Here is a 20,294-nt window from a genome sequence, read left to right as displayed (position 1 = left end):
TGGAAAATATGACTTCTTTATCTGCTCTCGTGTGCAATAGCATGCTTGTAGGGCCACAACCAATGTGCAATTTCTTGTCCTTGTATAATCATTCGACCAAAAACATGAAGCAACCAATCTAGCTTAACAACTATGTAAGGCGTTTCAATTTTTCCCACTTTACAACTTTTCCTTCCCTAAAAAAAGGGTCAAAACAAAATTCCAACTTGAAATAAGGTTAGGAAAAACTACAAATAATGTTACTCACATGTTACGACATTATATTTCTTGCACACGCAAAGGCCAGTTGTCCAAGCTCCACATTTCTCAATTCTCAACAAGAACCTAGAATAGCCGACCAAACTAGAGGATATTTAGATGATCTCATCAGTTTGACTACTATCATAGCTTTGTCAAAATGGCATGCCCTCGCGAAAAGACCAACCATGCAAGTGTATTGCTCTTGCTATCAAAAAACATTCAGCTCTCATCCAACATCCCTTAGTATCTACATGCATTGAACACACTAAGAAAAGTGATCACAGTTGGGAAGGTACCCTGCTATTGCATCCAACAAAAACAATTCATGGCTTCCTCGGTAATCCCTTGTTGGTCATATCCTCCTATAAGAGGAATCCAAGAGACTTTGTCTAGCAAGGAACTATCACCTTTGGCATACATGTCAATCAAGGAGTCACCAAGCATGACATCTTTCTCCAATAGACCCTGGCACTATGAATTCTCTCACCCACGTGAAGGTCTTGCATAAGGCCGCATGCCTTTATGGTGCAAGTTTACGTGACTGCATTTGGAGAAAGGCCCTCTCTTCACATCTAGATAAGGTGTCTAGAACTTCATTACCACAATCAAAGCATTTCCATACTCAACATGTTTCTCCGACAGTCCCTCAAGGTGCTAGCCTTGATGATTGCATCTTGAGAAATGTTTTTTTTTGCATCTGGTTAAAACAGCCCAGAGCTTCCCTCCACAGTCATGTTGGACATATCCAACCATCATTGTGGTGCAAGAGACGACATTTTGGATAGAAAATTCATCAAGATCTTTATGTGATATCAACCAAAGCACTACATTTGATATAGATATCAACCAAAGCACTACCAAAAACAACATGGTCCTCCAATAGGCCACAACCATGTTTGGCATATCCTGCTATAAATAAGCTCCAAGAGAGATGACATACCAGAGTGGATGTCCATCAAGGATTTTTTATGCTTTTGTGAGGGCATCACATTTGGCATACATATCGATCAAAGCATCACCAAGAATGACATCTTTCTCCAATAGACTCTGAGATCATGAATTCTCACCCATGTGAAGGTCTTGCATAAGTCCACATGCCTTCATGATGCAAGTTTACGTGATTGTATTTGGAGAAAGTTCACCTCTTGGCTTCTAGATAAGATAGCCTAGAGCTTCATTGCCGCAACCAAAGCATTTCCACGCTCAACATGTTTCTCCTATAGTCCCTCAAGGTGCTAGCATTGGTGATTGCATTTGGAGAAAAGCCATCTTTGCATCTATTTAAAAAAGCCCAGACCTTCCCTACCACAGCCATGTTGGGCATATCCGGCCATCATTGTGGTCCAAGAGATGACATTTTGGTTAGAACACTCATCAAGATCTTTATGTGCTTTTGCAAGGGCACTAGATTTGATATACATATCAACCAACGCACTACCAAGCACAACATGTTCCTCCAACGGTCCAAAAACATAATGGGTATATCTTGCAATAAGCGCGCTCCAAGAGAGATGACATACCAAAGTGGGTGTCCATCAAGAATTTTTTATGCTTTTGTAAGGGCATCACATTTGGCATACATATCAATCAAAGCATCACCAAGCATGGCACCTTTCTCCAGTAGACCCTGACACTGTGAATTCTCTAACCCATGTGAAGGTCTTGCATAAGGCCACATGCCTTCATGATGCAAGTTTACGTGATTTCATTTGGAGGGTCAACTCTTTGCATCTGGATAAGACACCCCAGAGCTTCATTGCCATAGCCAAAGCATTGCCACGTTCAACATGTTATTTGGTAGTCCCTCAAAATGCTAGCATTGGTGATTGCATCTAGAGAAAGGCCTTCTTTGCATCTAGTTAAAACAACACAGAGCTTCCCTACCACAGCCATGTAGGGCATATCCAGCGATCATTGTGGTCCAAGAGACAATCATTGTGGTCCAAGAGACAACATTTTGGATAGAATCTCATCAAGAGCTTTATGTACTTTTTCAAGGGTACCACCTTTGATATACATATCAACCAAAGCATTAACGAGCACACATCGTTCCTCCAATAGGCCGTAGCCATGTTGGGCATATCCTGCAGTAAGTGCGCTGCAAGAGATCTAGATGACATCCTAGAGTGGCAAGAACTTTTTATGCTTTTGTAAGGGCAACATGTTTGGCATACATATAGATTTCAGTATCACCAAAAGCATGGCATCTTTCCTGACATCGTAAATTCTCCCACCCATGCAAAGGTCTTGCATAAAGCCATATCTCCTCGAGATGCCAACAAGGTGGTTACAACAGCCTAGAGCATGGCGCAGTAGAAGGTCGGTGGCGTGACAGTGAGAAAATCGCAACATATTTGGAGCCAAGTGTGGGCAACGGGTTAGTTAGTCAAATACCGTGAGGAGCATGAGCAGTATGATGACAGGCGGCTAGCACAATTGTAGGGAATCAACAGCTGGATCAACACACAACTTTGGCGGGTATCAGCCATGACGATAATCTCACAAAGACTCACGGTGAAGTTCTTGTACACAAAAAGTTTTGGACAGATTCTCACAATAATTCCTTACCTCAACATCATGCGCTTCTGTGAGGGAGGCACGGCATACCTAGCTAGGTGCGATTGGGGGCAGGGGACCGCCGGCCCGATTGGGGGGGGAGGGGGGGGGGGGGGCGGGTCCCCTGCCCCCAATCGTACCTAGCTAGGTATGCGGTGCCTCCCCGAGCAGAAGCTCATGATGTTATGCATTGTATGAAAAACACTGAAAAAAGGCTTCCTTTTCCTAAATGAGAAAATTTCTAAATCTTCTTGTGGTAGTGTTGCGAAGTACTGATCGCTGGTCTGGAGCTCGCTAGTCGTCCGCGTGCACGCGGACGACCATGTTGCTCTTGAGAAAGTATAGCGGTGCACAGCAAAATACCTGCACTGAACATCATGGTGCAGCCATTCTCTCTTCCACCTGAGCATTTGTCCTTTACGTAGAAAGTCATCCTCGCTGAAGTAATCCAATCTTGTGGAGCTCGTTGCTCATCCGCCTCATGCGCGCGGACAACCTGAGGGCAGAGCTCGTCGCACGCAGACGACCATGTTGTTGTTGAGGGCAGTACAGCGGTGATCGCTGGTCATCCCTGCTGCACCCGATTTTGAAGTAACTCCCCCTTCACGTCATTCTGAAGCAACCCACTGTTGAGCTCGCTAGTCATTTGCGTGCGCGCGGACGAGCATGCTGCTCTTGAGGTCAATATTGCAGTGGATTGTGCTTTTTCCCATAGAGCATAAATAACCACCAGAATTCTAAATTATTTACAGCATAAATGACCACCAAAATTCTAAAGTATTTGGAGCTCCATCACAACAAGGCTTATAGCAGTTACAGAGCAACCACGCAAAGACCTCTAAGAAAACATTTAATACTCCTCTCAACACGTTCAACCAGTAGCGGACGGTGGGGACACTCGCTCAGTAGCGGCCAACTTTCTAAATAAATTTTTGCAACTTGTTGTCCCCTCTCAACAAGCAAGCCTAATCATCGCACAACTCAAGTGCTGCAAATATCGACTATTTTCAAACTCTTCCCAATATTTACCCATTTTTACGGATGTTTTGCCTGCTATTGATGAACATGAGTTTATTCAAAGCACACAAAGGATGAGGGGAGTCTAGCGCTCCTTTTTACAAAAACTTTTTGACCATTTTTACTTATTTTTGACAATTGTTTTGCCTGCTAGTAATGAGCATGAGATCATTCAAGACGGATATAATCTAGAATACTAAATGATATCAATCTACAAGGCTCTCTAAGAAGGCTCTTCATCTTTCTCTTTGGGATGCTTTAGAATTGGTGGTTTTGGTAGAATTCCTACGAGTAATTTGAAAAATGGCATTATCAAGTGCAGTATGGTTGTGGCTTTCTCTCCCACTTGTTCTAAGAATTGAGGTGAGCTCTATGGCACTATGAAGCATTCTTGAAGATCTATTGTGACCTAGTCTCGCCGCGACAAAGATTGACAGGCTATCAGGTTGTTTTACTTTTTCAGACATCAGTGGCATGATTATTCAACTTGGCAAATGCCTATTGTCTGTTTTTGAGTACCCTCTTGTTTTTGAGACTTTTGATGTAACGCAGCTTTGATAATGCTTTTTGGCTTTCTCATAGTGCTACACCTCTCTCGCTCTCTCTCTCTCTCTCTCTCTCTCTCTCTCTCACACACACACACACACACACACACTTAATTTTTCTTATTTCAGGGACCCCCCTTACATTGTATTTATGAAACCACCATCCCTAGCTTAACTCTTCCTACCTATTTCAATTTATTTTAACTCTTTCTAACTTTTGACATGTATTGGGGATAATAACGTTTTTAAAAGATACTAATCATGGTGGTTTCCCTTGCAATGAAATGATGGCTGCCCTAGCCTCGCTGTCATTATTAACTATCTCCATTGTACACGCTAGTTAAAGTTGACTACAGAATTATTATTTTTCTTTTGGTAACTTGGTTATACGACTTACTATATGGTTATTTTTTAATCAATGGTTTGAAGTAGTTCCTTGTGGCATGTAACTTTATGAATGATAAATTGGGGATTTAGACTATAAAAAATAACCTTACGATTATGGACTACTCGGGATGTTAGTTATGGGACTACATATTGAGTTGAGGAATGGTCTAACAAACCTACCTTTTGTGATTGACCTTTGGTGGTCTTAGGTGGAAAGACCTTGTCAAGCCCTCTTGTTGTCACTTGTTTGATTCCTACTAATCGTCTACATCTATAGTTGTTCTTGACCTCCTAATAGTTTTTTAGAGAACGTATCTTATGATGGATAGCAAGTTCTATCACTTGTTTGATTCCTACTAATTGTCTACATCTATAGTTGTTCTTGACCTCCTAATAGTTTTTTAGAGAACGTATCTTATGATGGATAGCAAGTTCTATCTCTATGGGTGATAATGCTACTTCTAACTTGTGGGGCCCTTTTTTTAGTTGATGACTTCTATGCCAAACTATGGCTTAATCTTTACTCCTTTTTATGGGTACCCAAAGGTACATCTAGTGGGTTCTTAAGGTCCATTAGAAGTTTCCTTGATTAAGTAGTGTTGTTTCTATGTTCAAGTAGACATAGAAGCTAATGGTGTTAGACACACTTGAGGTAGTTTTTTTATGTCATTTACACCCACTATCAAGTTGAGCTAGTCCTTTTAAGGCCCATCCCAGGAGGAATATGTGTTGCCCCATTGTAGGACAACAGTTGTATAGGGTATTTCTCTAATGCAAGTAACTTTAGTGATGCATTCTATGGTCTACCCTACTTGGAGATGAATGTGTGTGTGTGTGTGTGTGTGTGTGTGTGTGTGTGTGTGTGTGTGTGTATGAAACAGAGACAGAGAGAGAGAGAGAGAGAGAGAGAGGAAAAAGTGAGGCACAGATGTCTTCTAGAGGGTAGCCTAAGCCTTTGAGACAAATTGATGATACAACTCTCATATGCTTTGGAGATCCAAAAGAAAAAAATGTGCATTGTGGACTAACATTGAGTGGCCGGCATGTGAAAAAACATCATCCTTGTCACCATACCATTGGATGGATGGTGCTCTAATTACTAGGTTTAAAGTGTAAACCTATATGACTAACACTACAAGAGGTCACTTAAATTCCGGCGCCAAATTACCGACGACAATGGCGGGCGTCTGTATATGTGCAGGTAAGTATGGAGAGAGATGAATATTTTAAAATTTTACATTTTTAAATCTCTAACGCTTGTACCAATGATTTCGGTGCTTATTTTGATATGTATTCCGACGCCTCTTCCGATGTTTGTTCCGGTGCCTGCACCAGCGCGCCTGTACCAACAAAACATGCAAAAACTGAATACGTGGGTCTTTCCCTGTGCATTTCTCTAGTTTGTGCACCTCTTCTCTTTCTCTCCTCCTCCTCACCTACTGCAGATCTAGTGCCCAACAACTTACTTATCGAAAGTGAGAATCTTGCTTGTGGACTACTCCTTAGCATCAAGTTGAAATTCTTTTCAAGTTTGCTTATAGGTTTAGGGTTTAACAATATAGTGTGTATGTGTGCGTTTTTGCAAGTTTGAAGACGTTTACAAGACCCTTTCTTGCTCAAATAGACCGCATGTGAGTGGTTGAAAGTTATATGCATATTAAATTAATTTAAAATTATATTGTATCTTGACAAAATAAAATCTCATTAATTAGGATTTCAATGCTTTAAACTTTTATGCAATTTTGTTTAGAAATTATGCTTTGGTTTTGAAATTATGGTGTGGGGTAATTTTGATTTCAAATTATGCTACGGGGAAATTTTGCTTTGAAATTATGCTTTGAAGAAAATTTGTTTCGAAATTATGCTATGGAAAAAATTTGTTTTGAATTTATGTTCCGGTTAGGTTTAGTTTAGGTTGTAGGTTGGGTTTAGTTTAGATTATAGGTTAGGTTTAGTTTAGCTTATAGGTTTTGGTTAGGTTTAGTTTAGGTTATAGATTAGGTTAGGGTATAGGTTAGGTTTAGTTTAGGTTATATGTTAAGTTATAGGTTATAGGTTAGGTTAGGTTAAGTTAGATTAGGTTTACGTTATAGGTTACGTTAGGTTAGCTTATAGGTTAGGTTATAGGCTAGGTTAGGTTAGGTTATGGGTTAATTAGGTTAGCTTAGGTTAGATTAGCTTATAAGTTAGGTTCTCAGTTAGGTTTAGGTTATAGGTTATAAACTATGTTAGATTATAGGTCAGGTTTAGGCAACGTGTTAGGTTATAGGTTGTACATAAAAGGTTAGGTCAGGTTATAGGTTAAGTTAATTAATGTTTAGGTTATAGGTTTGGTTCAAAAAAGGTTTGATGCTCCCAACTGAAACGTTGGTGGCCCATAACCATGATGTCAGTAGCTTACAAAATTATTGCCAAGTCAATTGCCCTAAGACTCTATCCCACTCTGGATAAGGGTATCACTCCTCGCCAACAAGGTTTCATCAAAGGAAGAGCTATTTAAGATAACACCTTGACAACAATGATTGGATTAGAATACACACCATTCACCATGCGAGATTGTGTCGATTATAGGTTAAGTTATAGTTAGCGACAAATAGTAGAAAAAACACAAACAAACTTCGAAAATGACTCTTGTACCTCAAAAAACGCAAACGGACTTCGATTAGGTTAGGTTATAGGTTAGGTTTAGGTTATAGGTTAGGTTGAAGCTTATAGGTTATGTTAGATTAGGTTTAGGTTATAGGTTAATTTAGATTCTAGGTTTGGTTAGAGCTAACGGTAAATTAATAGTAGAAAAAATGCAAATGGACTTCGAAGATGACTCGTGCATGTACTTCAAAAAACACAAACGAACGTCGATTAGGTTAGGTTTAGGTTATAGGTTATGTTTAGATTATAGGTTAGGTTAGATTGGGTTTAGGTTATAGGTTAGGTTTAGGTTATAGGTTAGGTTAGATTATAGGTTAGGCTAGAGCCAGCGGCAAATAAATAGTAGAAAAATTGCAAACGGACTTCGAAGATTACTTGTGTACTTCAAAAAATGCAAACGGACTTCGATTAGGTTAAGTTATAGGTTATGTTATAGGTTATAGGTTATAGGTTATAGGTTATGTTAGGTTAGGTTAGGTTAGGTTAGGTTATAGGTTATGTTAAATTATAGGTTAGGTTAGAGCTAGCGACAAATTAATAGTAAAAAAAACGCAAACAGATTTTGAAGATGACTCGTGTACTTCAAAAAATGCAAACGGACTTTGGTTCAGTTAGGTTATAGGTTAGGTTTAGGTTATAGGTTAAATTAGGTTAGGTTAAGTTTAAGTTATAGGTTAGGTTATATTATAGGTTAGGTTAGAGATAGCGGCAAATTAATAGTATAAAAAGCACAAACGGACTTCGAAGATGACTCGTGTACTTTAAAAACCGCAAACAAACTTCGGTTAGGTTAAGTTGTAGGTTGTAGGTTAGGTTTAGGTTATAAGTTAGGTTTAGGTTATAGGTTATGTTAGGTTAGGTTAGGTTTAGGTTATAGGTTAGGTTAGAGCTAACGACAAATAGTGAAAAAAATACAAACAAATTTCAAAAACGACTCGTGTACTTCAAAAAACGCAAACGGACTTTGGTTAGGTTATGTTATAGGTGAGGTCATAGGCTAAGTTTAATTTGGTTATAGGTTAGGTTATAGGTTAGGTTAGATTAAGTTATAGGTTATAGGTTAGGTTATAGGTTATAAGTTAGGTTTAGGTTATAGGTTTCAAAAGCACAATGAACTTAAACAACGCACACAGACTTAAAAAACACTAATATATAGTCATTGACCCTGTGGTCCTAATCTCCATGTACCTCTAGACCGAGGTGTGCGGGGATCGGGCATGGCTAGAGAATGTGAGGTTATTAGAGCTAGTGGAAAATAGTTGAAAAAATGCAAGCAGACTTTGGAAATGTCTTGTGTACTTCAAAACGCAAACAAAAATTGATAACGAAGTAAAATAATGCAATCGGACTTCAAAACCGCACACAGACTTAGAAAACCTTAATATATAGTCATTGACCAATAAAGACGAGATTATTACCCTGTGGTTCTAATCTCTATGCACTTCTAGACCGAGATGTGCGCGGATTGGGCCTTGCTAATGAATGTGAGGTTGTCATGTATTGTCATGTAGTTAGTAGTGTGTAGCTATAGCAAGTATAGATGATAGGATGGCGTGTCCTTGTGTGCATTGTAAGCATCAGATCTTTTGGGGAAAAAAAATGCGACCAACACATACGCAATCACAGTCTCTTTCTGTTTGAGAAACTACAAGACCTGCGTTATCGATCTCATAATCCGGAGACAATAGATCAAACTCTATAAGTAGATATTGCTCCAACTTCATCCCATAGAAGATGATTTTTAAACAAACAGCCATCGACTGAGTCCTCCCAACCAATACCTGATGTGGCATTTCAAGAAGCAGAGATGGAGCAGATGTTAGACGCGTTCTTTGACATGGACCCCATCATTGAAAACATAGAAGACGACATCATTCAAGGCAATACTACCAACCAACCTCAGCCATCCCGTCCATATTGACGACATGATAGAAATAATAAAGAGGGTGAGATGATGCAAACTCTTGCATGCATGCCGCTTTACAATGGTGCGAAAATCTCAATTCTCTGTGCCGCTTTGGCAATGCTTAATTTGCAGTCTGTCTATGGGTGGTCCGACACCTCCGTCAGAGAGCTTTTCAGGTAAATACATTGTATCCTAAGCATGATCAACTGCAAGCCACAATTCAATAATTTGATCAAGGGGCTGACGTATTCATGTAACGACAGATTGCTCAACAATCAAATCTTGCCAGAAGAGAATCACATGCCCCTACCCATCCAGTCGCTAAAAAATTTGGGCTTGGATTATCACAAAATACATGCATGTCCTAATGATTGTATACTTTTTTGCTATGAGTATGCAAATTTGGAACAATGTTCGAATTGTGGATTAAACAAGTATAGAGAGGACACACAAGGAAAATTTATCCCTGCAAAGGTCCTTCGACACTTTCCTATCATTGCAAAAAAAAAACCATGTTTAGGTGCAAGTCTATAGACACTTTGATGACATGGCACTCAAATACTAGATCGACAGGCAGATGATGTGATGCGGGTACCTGCTGACTCTCGTGCATGGAAGCACATAGAGTAAAGTTGGCCTACATTTAAAAATGAGCCTTGATGTATCCGCTTTGTTCTGGAAATGGCCGGAGTAAACCCATTCGCATTACGGAGTTCATCATGGAGCACGTGGCCTATTTGTCTGGTTAACTATAATCTTCCACCATGGCTACCTATCAAGAAGGGTCATCTGTTGTCACTGATCGTCCCAGAAAAGTACAAAGAAAAGAACATGGACATCTATCTAGCACCACTTATAGAGGAGCTCCAAATCTTGTGGACAGGAATCGATGTGGTTAATATGTCCCAATCAATCGGACGATGGAATGTACATGTGCAAGGCATTGTCATGTGGAACATGCACGATTGGCTAGGCTTTGGTGAGTGTTCAGGTAAGTGCCTTTGAAATCCTCACACACGTCATGTTATTCCAAGCTATGCCAACGCTTTTATATTTTAAATTTGTGCTTTTTAAGGCTTGAATTACTGGGGCAATCATGCATGTCCGAAATGTGGTCCTCGACTTTGGCTTCCACTGCTCTGAGCATTTGGGTAAGACAGTTTACGAGGAGCATGGTAGATTTTTTCCTGAAGGACATGAGCTACGTGGACCAAACATATGCGAACATGACATGCATCCACTGAAAGCAAGCGATTGGAAAAACATGTGGCTGGAGAGGGAAGATTTGATGCGACCTGGAATGACAAGACTTTTTTTTTTCCATGAACTCCCCGTATTGGAGTGACCTGCTGATTAATCATCTGCTTGACCCAATTCACATCTTCAATAATGTGGGGGAGATCATATGGAAAACCATCACTAGGAAAAGGGAGAGCAAGGCCCAAAGAGATGACCTGCAAGCTATGCGTCGAATGGCAGAGATGTGGCCTCGACCTAAACCCAATGGGAAGTTTTCTATACCAAAGGACCATGGGTTTTGAGTCGTGCAAAAGAGCAACAAGTGAAGAAGACCATATCTTCATTCAAGACTCCCACTGGGTGCATGCAATGTTTGAAAACGGCTTTTACGAGAGATGACATTCTTAGTGATCTTAAGTCCCACAATAGGCACAAATTTTTCCAGTTTATCTTACCAATTTCCATAAAGGATTTTTTGACAGATGACATTAGAAGAACAATATACAAAATCAATGAGTTGGTATGCTAGATTAGTTCAAAAGACATAAGAGAAGACATCATCAATGCAGCACGCTTAAATGCTATTGAAGCAGTGTGTATGGTGGAGAAGTACTTTCCAACAAACATTCTTACCATCCAAATGCACGTACTTGTGCATGTGGTTGATGAAGTTGCAGTTATTGGGGTAGTCCATAGCAAGTGGATGTTCTTCTTGGAGAGATTTATGAAGACTTTAAAGGGGTTCATTAGTCAAAAGGCTCGCCCCGAGGGTAGCATGGCCGAAGGATGGCTTGTACAAGAGTCTCTTGTCCTCATCAGTGAATTTTTTGTCTCAATTGATCCAGAGATGCCCCGAATGTGGACTAGTGAGGTCAACGCAAAGGTGACAAGGGACGAGCCGCAGGGACAAGCATCATTACGAAGATGGGCATCACAATGCGAGAAAAGGTTATGAGATTTTTCCTTCTCAACTCAGACATCATGCAAAAGTGGCTAGTGAGGTATGAAGGAAAAAATCAACAACGCTTGACAGATTGCCTGCAATTCAAGCGCAATTGTGCCACTAGAAACCTTCCTTTTCTAGATCATCTTCAGAAATTGCCTGACTTTCCAACTGGGTGGTGGTTAGATGTGACAATCTAAGAGGCAAAGAGGAATGGAGTGTTGATTATTGAAGAGGAAGAGATGTCAAGGGGTTGCGATTGGCATGTATGTTTTCACAACTTCCTTTTCAAGCTCCACATAATAACATTACTATATAACTTTAAGTTTGTTTCAATTTTGTGGCCGTAGTATCACAAATATGGAGCTTTGTGGTGGCATGGGAAACACTTCAGAGTGCAACGGATCCACGAACAAAGGGTCACTTTCGATAGTGGTGTTAGGGCAAGCTTTGTCCAAGAAAGTAGGAGTAGTGCCAGGGATAAGAACACAGAGACTAGCCAACTTGAATACTTTGGCTACATCCAAGACATCTTGAAGATTAGCTTTAGAAAGTTTGATATTTATATCTTTGATGTCAAGTGGTTCAAAGTTATTACCAGCGGCCTTAATGCAACTGTGCGCAAAGACAAGAGTAGATTGATTCAAGTGAACTCTATGCGGGTGTGGACAGATGTGCGGGATACATTTGTACTTTTGGAGCATTGTGAACAAGTTGTGTTCACACTAGATCCACTGTGGAGAGAAAATGATGAAAATGATCTTTCTAAACCGTGCTGGCTCTATGTTGTTCAAGTTGCTCCATGGAGCAAGTGTATGAAGGATTGGACGTTGAGGTCGAAGAGGTGATTCATGAACAAAGTGCAGGGTTGATGGATGATATAAGTTTGGATTTTGAGTTGGAGGTCAGTGGTGAGCATATGCCTGAACCTAGAGATGAAGTGTCAAGTATTGAAGCTAATGCGGAGAGCGACGAAGAAGTAGGGTTTGATGACAAAGATGCAGAAGTACAGATTGAGATAGACATCTTTGGTGCATCAGATCTCATAGAAGACAAGAGATTAACTAATGAATTTTGTTAGGAACTCTTTTGTGAAACTCTTTTTATTAGTCTACAATACACTTTAGATTCATTCATTTGTGTTGGTGATTTGTTTATTTGTTATTTGTATTGATTAATCATTTCTTTTGTAAACTAACGTATTTTGTGGGTGTTATTTGTGTATCTGTAGCCATGGCCGATGACAATGAGCCATACTCTCCTAGTTTTAGTTTTCATGTCACTCCGGCCGGCTTGTCACCCAAGCAGACGTGTCTCTTTTTGACACAGTTTACATCAGAGCAGATCGCGGTGGCACAAAACCTTTTAGCAGCAAGTTCCTCTAGACCTACTACGAGTGACCCTATACCTAGGACTAGTGTGGTCCCTACACCGACAGGGCCCACACCACAGTCGAGTGTGCCTCCTACACCTAGGACTAGTGTGCCCCCTACATCAATGGGTGGTTCATCCTTGAGATGAGGTAGGCGTCATTCTAGAGGTGGTGGTTTCTGTGGTAGCGGTTCTACTGATGCATCCACACCACCGAGAGAGCGTCCCCCACTCTCTTTAGTAGATAGTTCACCGATTGGTACTACCACGTACACCTTGGGAATCACACGAGCATGAGCCTAGCAAGGTGTACAAGAGCCAGGATGGGGCTGTTGTGGTGGATAGGGTCAAAAAGGCCATGCAACAGAGGATTTGAAAACTCTATATAGTTCAATTTGGTCACCGTATGATGGAGGTTTGGGATAATCTCGATGATGAAAGAAAGAGTTACATCGTCAAGGCCATTCAAAGAGAGTACATGCCGACAGAGGGATACGATCAAGTCTTGAATGGATAGATTTTGCGCATGGCGAAGGCCATAATGTCACACTGTCGGTCAGAGGCAAGAGGCGAGTACAATGCCGGCATTCCAAAGCCGTCATGGTTGGATGCAGAGGGGTGGGCGGGGATTTCACGAGAGACACAAGACAATCCAGACAGATTTTAGCAGCAAAGAGATGCAGCCAGATCACATTTGGAGTCTGTTGGAGTGTCACATCTTGGGAGTGGAGGCTACGACACACTTTGACATGAGTTTATAAGTATTATACGTATGCTTTGCATTGTTAAAAATATATATGAAGTTTGAAGATTTATCTCATGAATAAACCCAATTTTGTAGGAAGTTGCCGTGAAGCGCCTTCCGAAACGCCGAGAGGAGAAGTATGGGTACAAGCTGAAGGAGTACGAGCGGAAGTGCGACGTGAGAGAGAGTGCGAGAAGAAGAGCATGACGATATGGTGAACTCGCTCTGTTGTAATTTGTAGAGCATAGTGAGTTCTTATTAGGTTTTTACAAAAGAGTATGTGTACATACCTGGCGGCCTGCCCACTTACCTGGGCGACCACATTGGGATTTATACCCCAAAAACCTCTCACTTAAAGTCCAATGTGGTACTTTAAGTGTGAGAGAAGCTACTATACAAGCTAATATACAAGAGATGTAGAGAAGTGATGTACTACCTACACCTAACTGCTTGCAAAAATGCGCAAAGCTCTCTGAGGGAAGTCCTTTTGTAAGTAGATCAGCAGGATTTTCTGTGGTGTGAACTTTGACAAGCTAAATTTTCTTATCCTCGAGAATTTCCCTGATGAAATGATACTTCACATCCACATGCTTTGTCTTTGACTGATAAACTGGATTGCGAGCCAATTGTATAGCACTCTGACTATCACAATATAACACAGGCATCTCTTCTTTGATTCCCAAATCTGTTACTAATCGATTAAGCCAAATTGATTCTTTGCATGCCTCTGATTCTGCAACATATTCAGCCTCTGTAGTAGATTGAGTAACGCAATCTTGTAATCTAGAACGCCATGATACTGCTCCACCAACCAATGTAAAGACATACCCTGAAGTAGACCTTCGGTTGTCTAAGTCACTTGTATAATCTGAGTCTGTAAAACCCTTTACACTTAGCTCCTGACTCCCATAGCATATACGCATACACTTTGTAGCTTTCAGGTATCTCAATATTCCTTTCACTTCCTCCCAATTTTTCTTGCCTGGGTTTGACATGTATCGACTTACTACTCCCACTGCAAATGCAATGTCTGGGCGAGTAGCAATCATTGCATACATCAAACTACCCACTGCATACGCATATGGAATCTTATCCATTTCAGCCTGTTCTTCCTCAGACACAGGACAATCTTGTTTGCTAAGTTTCACATATGGTGGCAATGGAACACTCAATGCCTTTCCCTTCTCCATATTGAAACGTTGCAAAACCTTGTCAATATACTCTGTTTGAGATAACCAAATCAACTTCTTTGATCTGTCTCTCTCAATACGCATACCAAGTATATGACTTGCCTCACCCATGTCTTTCATGTCAAACGATTTTGCCATCTTTGACTTCAAAGCTAAAATTTCTTCCAAGTGCTTGCCAGCAATCAACATGTCATCCACATACAAAATAAGGATCAGCCAACTGCCATCCTTAGCCTTCTTTGTATATAGACAATGATCGAACTCACTACGTTTGTAGCCTTGAGAAAGCATAAACTTGTGGAATTTATGGTACCATGCTCTCGGTGATTGTTTTAAGCCATAAAGACTCTTTAACAACTGGCATACCCAATCTTCCTTGCCTTTCTCAACAAACCCTTCTGGCTGCTGCATGTAAATTTCCACATCTAAATCACCATGCAAGAACGCTGTCTTGACATCCATTTGGTGCAACACCAAATCTAATATGGCAACCAATGCAAGAAAGCATCTCAATGTATTCATCTTGACCACCGGAGAGAAGACTTCATCAAAGTCAATGCCTTGTTCTTGCTTAAAGCCCTTGGCAACAAGCCTTGCTTTGTACTTTGGCTGACTATCATGAGCGGTGATCTTATACCTGTAAACCCATTTACAAGGTAGAGCCTTTTTGCTCTGTGGTAATTTAACTAGCTTCCATGTCTTGTTTTTATGTAGAGCTGTCATCTCTGACTGCATGGCCAATTGCCAATTCCCGGAGTCCTTCATTTGCACTGCTTCCTTGTAACATGAAGGCTCATTGCAATCAGTCAACATGACATAGTTCATAGATGGAACAAACCTATCAGGAGGTCGCGTGACACGTCCAGATCTACGCACAATAGGTGGCTCAGGCTCAGCCACAACCTGTGGTTCCACTCTATCCTGTCCTTGCTCCTCTTGAGCCCTGACATTTTGTCTTGCATGTGCAGGTCCATCTTCTTGGAAGACAACTCTTCTAATCTCCTCAACCCTCTCTGGTTTAGAATGATATTTGGATTCATTAAAGTGAACATCATTGCTGCGGATTAGCTTTTTGGATTCGGGATCCCAAAGTCTGTATCCAATCTCACCAGAAGTACCATAGCCTAGAAAGATGCACTTTCTACTATTTGGTTCAAGTTTGTTCCTAAATTACTTTGGAACGCGAGTATATGCCTCACAGCCAAAGTCTCTGAGATGCTTGTATGAGGGCACCTTGACTTACCATACCATCTCTGCCACCACTGAATCCTTCTACAAAACCTTGCTAGGAGATCTATTTATAAGATGAATAGCTGTGGATACAGCTTCAACCCAAAACCCATTTGGCAGTTGTGCATTAGACAACATACTTCTGACCTTCTCTTGTATGGTCCTATTCATCCTCTCAGCAACACCATTTTGAGGAGGATTGTAAGGAGCAGTAAGTTCACGTTTTATACCTTTTGACTCACAAAAGTCCTGAAAGGCCTTTGAAACATACTCTCCACCATTGTCAGTGCATAAGCATTTAAGCTTCTTGCCACTCTGATTCTCCACAAGTGTCACAAACGTTTTGAAAACACTAAACGCTTCATCCTTGTGCTTGAGAAAGTAAACCCATACTTTCCTCGAGTAATCATCTATAAATGTCATAAAGTAAGAAGCTCCCCCTAGAGATAGGTTAGGCATAGGTCCACACAAATCACTATGAACAAGTGCCAACTGTGTATCTCTTCTAGTGCTTCTATGCTTATGTGGCTACTGTGTTTGCTTACCATACAGACAATGTTCACAAAATTCAAAATCATTAAATGAAAATCCAGGAAAATAACCAGAACGAGACAAGATTTCCATTCCCTTTTTGGACATATGTGCTAACCGGCTATGCCACAAAGAAACGTTCGGCTGCTCGGTTACACTGATTACATTTTTAGAGACATTTGATACATAAATCATGTAAAGTCCTCCAGACCTTACTCCATGTGCTACTGTCATAGAACCCTTGGATATCTTCCACATATTCTGTCCAAAAGTGGTGACGTAGCCAGCATCATCAAGTAAACATGTGCTGATCAAGCTCTTTGTAATTGCGGGAACATGTCTCACATTCTTCAGCGTGAAAGAAGAGCCATTCTGAAACTTCAATTGAACATCTCCAACACCTAAGATCTCACATGTGCCCATTGCCTAGCCGAACATGATCTTTAGTGGTCACATAAGAGGTAAACCACTCCTTGTTTGGAGACACATGAAGTGATGCCCCTGAGTCTATAATCCAGTCACTCGGTGCATTTCCATCAGATGCTGTAAGAAGAGCTGAGTCCATTGTATTCTTCAAGAAGTAAATGTCTCCTGACACTAGACTGTCATTCTTTGCAACAGTGTTTGTCACATTTATTTCTTGAATCTTCATTGAGGACTTGTTCTTCTCACCATGGTCTTCAGCTTTCTCTTTGCCTTTTTCTGCTTTCCATTCTCTGCAGTCTCTTTTCATGTGACCCTTCTTGCCACAATGGTAGCATTCTATGTCACTCTTGCCTTTAGCACTGCGGGACTTGCTACGAGACTGATTCCTCTTTCCACCTTTGTACTTTTCTTTGGTCCTTCCCCTGACAACTAAGGTTGTTCCTTTGCCTTTGTCCATTTTCTTTCTGTTGGTTTCTTCAGTAAGCAGACTGCCTTCTACACCTGCTATGGTCAAACCATCTAGAGGTGCAGAATTACTCAAATCTGTGCGAAAAGTGTCCCAACTTTCCGGCAATGTGATCAACAGGAACATAGCTCCAACAGGTTCATCAAACTTGACACCTTGAGCTGACAACTGACTGTAGATGGTGTTGAATTCATTCAGATGATTGGACATAGGTGTCCCTTCTTTCATCTTCAAGTCAACAAGCTTCTTAAGCCAGTATACTTGTGAAGCTGCACTCTGCTTCTCATAAAGATCACTCAGCTGTCCATGCTTCATAAGCCGACATCTCATCTGCTACATTGAAGTAAACGCTTTCTGCCAAAGTCATCATAATGGTAGAAAGTGCCAATTCATCCATTTTGCTCCATTCATCTTCATCCGTATCTTCTGGTTTTATCCCCTTGAGCTTTGTAGGTTTTATCTGCTTCTTTTATACCAACACGTGCCAAATCTGCTTCTTCCACAATGGGAAATTGGTTCCATCCAGTTTCTTGATATTGTAAAGAGCAGTGTCTTGTGATCCAGTCATAGCTACGCTTCACAGTAGTTTACTTTTCCGGGAAAAATTCGGCAGAGTTTCCCCTGTAAACTGACCTCCGAACCAATATCAACCTGTCAAATGAACCAAGAAAGCTTCATATTCTGCAGAAGTTTTGGCAGAGTCTCCTTTGTAAAATGGCTCTGGTGTACTCAAAAAACAGACCAAAAACAGCTCAAAAAACCATTGTCTCTCTAACACTGTAAGCTGTGGGTAAACCTGTCCTGCACCTGTACTATCTCTCACTATCCTGTTAACTATCCTGTAAGCACAGACTGCGACAATGCCTCAACGGCAGTAAAGCAAAGATGCAATCCCAACTGTCTAACTCACAGTCAATACATCCTAGCTGCCTATCTAACGGTGCTCGAGGGATCGCTTTAAGACTTGTATCACCAAAAGGATCTCAACATTCGAGAATCCCCCAGCTCAATAAAACCTCACTCGACCCTCAACAAAGGCTGCAGTAAATTTGACAATACATAGACTTCCCACAAAGTCATACATCCACAATTTCCCCACTGTATGTTGTAACCGCTGCGGCGATTGTTTGCTGCGTGACTCACAGCCAGCAAACCCTCAATACACATACATCATCTCTGACAATACATCCCATGTGGAAGTACCTGCAATGTCAGGATGAAATCTGGAATATCAAGCAGCAAACACAAGCTACCTGATGAACTAGTGGATGTCGCCTACAGTCTGTGTGTAGATGAGCGCGTGTTGTATGTGACACGCCTCCAAGAACTGTGAGCCGTCCTTCGATGTGTAGATAGCCACAAATCAGCACTCTGGGAGTGTTGATATCCTCAGCACCTGCAGTCGTAGGCCGAAACCCCAAATTTGCAGAGTCGGATCCACACCCGCCTAGACCACGTAGTTGAAAATGGCCTGCGCAAAACTTTGTCGAAGCCGAACAGTGGCCGAGATAACCTCAGAATGAAATTCTGAGAACACCGAGCCCTCACCCACAGGATTTGGGGCCGTGTCTTTGCCTGTCGAATCTCACTCCAATCTGAGCGGGTGACTCTAGCTTCCTACAATGCTGCCCTGAGCCTCGATCTGAGCTCTGATACCAATTGAAGGAGTACGAGCGGAAGTGCGACGCGAGAGAGAGTGCGAGAAGAAGAGCACGATGATATGGTGAACTCGCTTTGTTGTAATGTGTAGAGCATAGTGAGTTCTTATTAGGCTTTTACAAAAGAATATGTGTACATACCTGGCGGCCTGCCCACTTACCTGGGCAACCACATTGGGCTTTATACCCCAACACAAGCATGGACTTGTGGCCCTTTTGACCCAGTTTTGTAGGAGGAGGAAGAGGATGTCGACTTGAGGCACTACCATGACGGTCTTCTTCATACAGTCGTACTCAGTCATCTTCATACAGTCTTCTTTGTACAATCATTTTTGTAGTTGTGGTCTTTTTGATATAGTTTTACTTAGTGATTGTTTGCATGTACAATTTTGTTGTGCTTATGTTTATGGTTTTGCATTCCGTTTGTGATTATGATTTGTTTCACAATTATGGTATGGCATAGAGGTTTTGGTCATGGTTTGGCAATCAAGTTATGTTTATGGTTTTGCAATGATGGTATGGCAATCATGGTATGGTTAGGGTTTGGCAATCAAGTTATGGTTATGGTTTTCAATGATGGTATGGCAATCATGTCATGGTTATGGTTTGGCAATCAGATTATGGTTATGGTTAAGGTTTTGCAATGATGGTATGTTTGTTATAGTTATGGTATGACAAGCAAGTTATGGTAATGGTTATAGTATGGGAAGTGGGTTATGTTTATGGTTTTGCAGTTTTTGAATCATTTTTTTATTATGGCTATAAAATCTTTATGTTGTTGTGATGATGGTTTGGGAGTCGACATTATGGTGATGCTTTTGAGAACTTGTCATGATTAAGCTTTTGTTTTTGTGGTTTTGTTCTTTTTATAGTTTTGCTAATCTGTATACACCCGCTCTTTAGTGTCAACTTGTAGCTGGAGTGCGGTTGCTTGTGCACTCTTCCTTTGGGTAGAGAGGGTTGTTTTCTGTTGCTGCAGTACATGCAGCATTAGCTCCCAGCCCTCTCTGCCCAGAAAAATTTGCAAGTTTGGTCATCAGAACAGAATTCGGTATGCGCGCCAGTTTAGGCCTCGAAAAAACCGTCAATACTAGATAAAATATTTGGCGCTTATAACTGCGTGTATACAGACATAGATAACTGCGTGTATTCCGACGACGATATTAACTGCTCTTATTCCGGCGATTGTTACCGG

The sequence above is a fragment of the Adiantum capillus-veneris genome, chromosome 2 (assembly GCF_014529385.1).
Source record: "Adiantum capillus-veneris isolate H3 chromosome 2, ASM1452938v2, whole genome shotgun sequence".
NCBI classification, from domain to species: Eukaryota; Viridiplantae; Streptophyta; class Polypodiopsida; order Polypodiales; family Pteridaceae; genus Adiantum; species Adiantum capillus-veneris.
Note: the sequence above shows the minus strand (reverse complement) of the source record.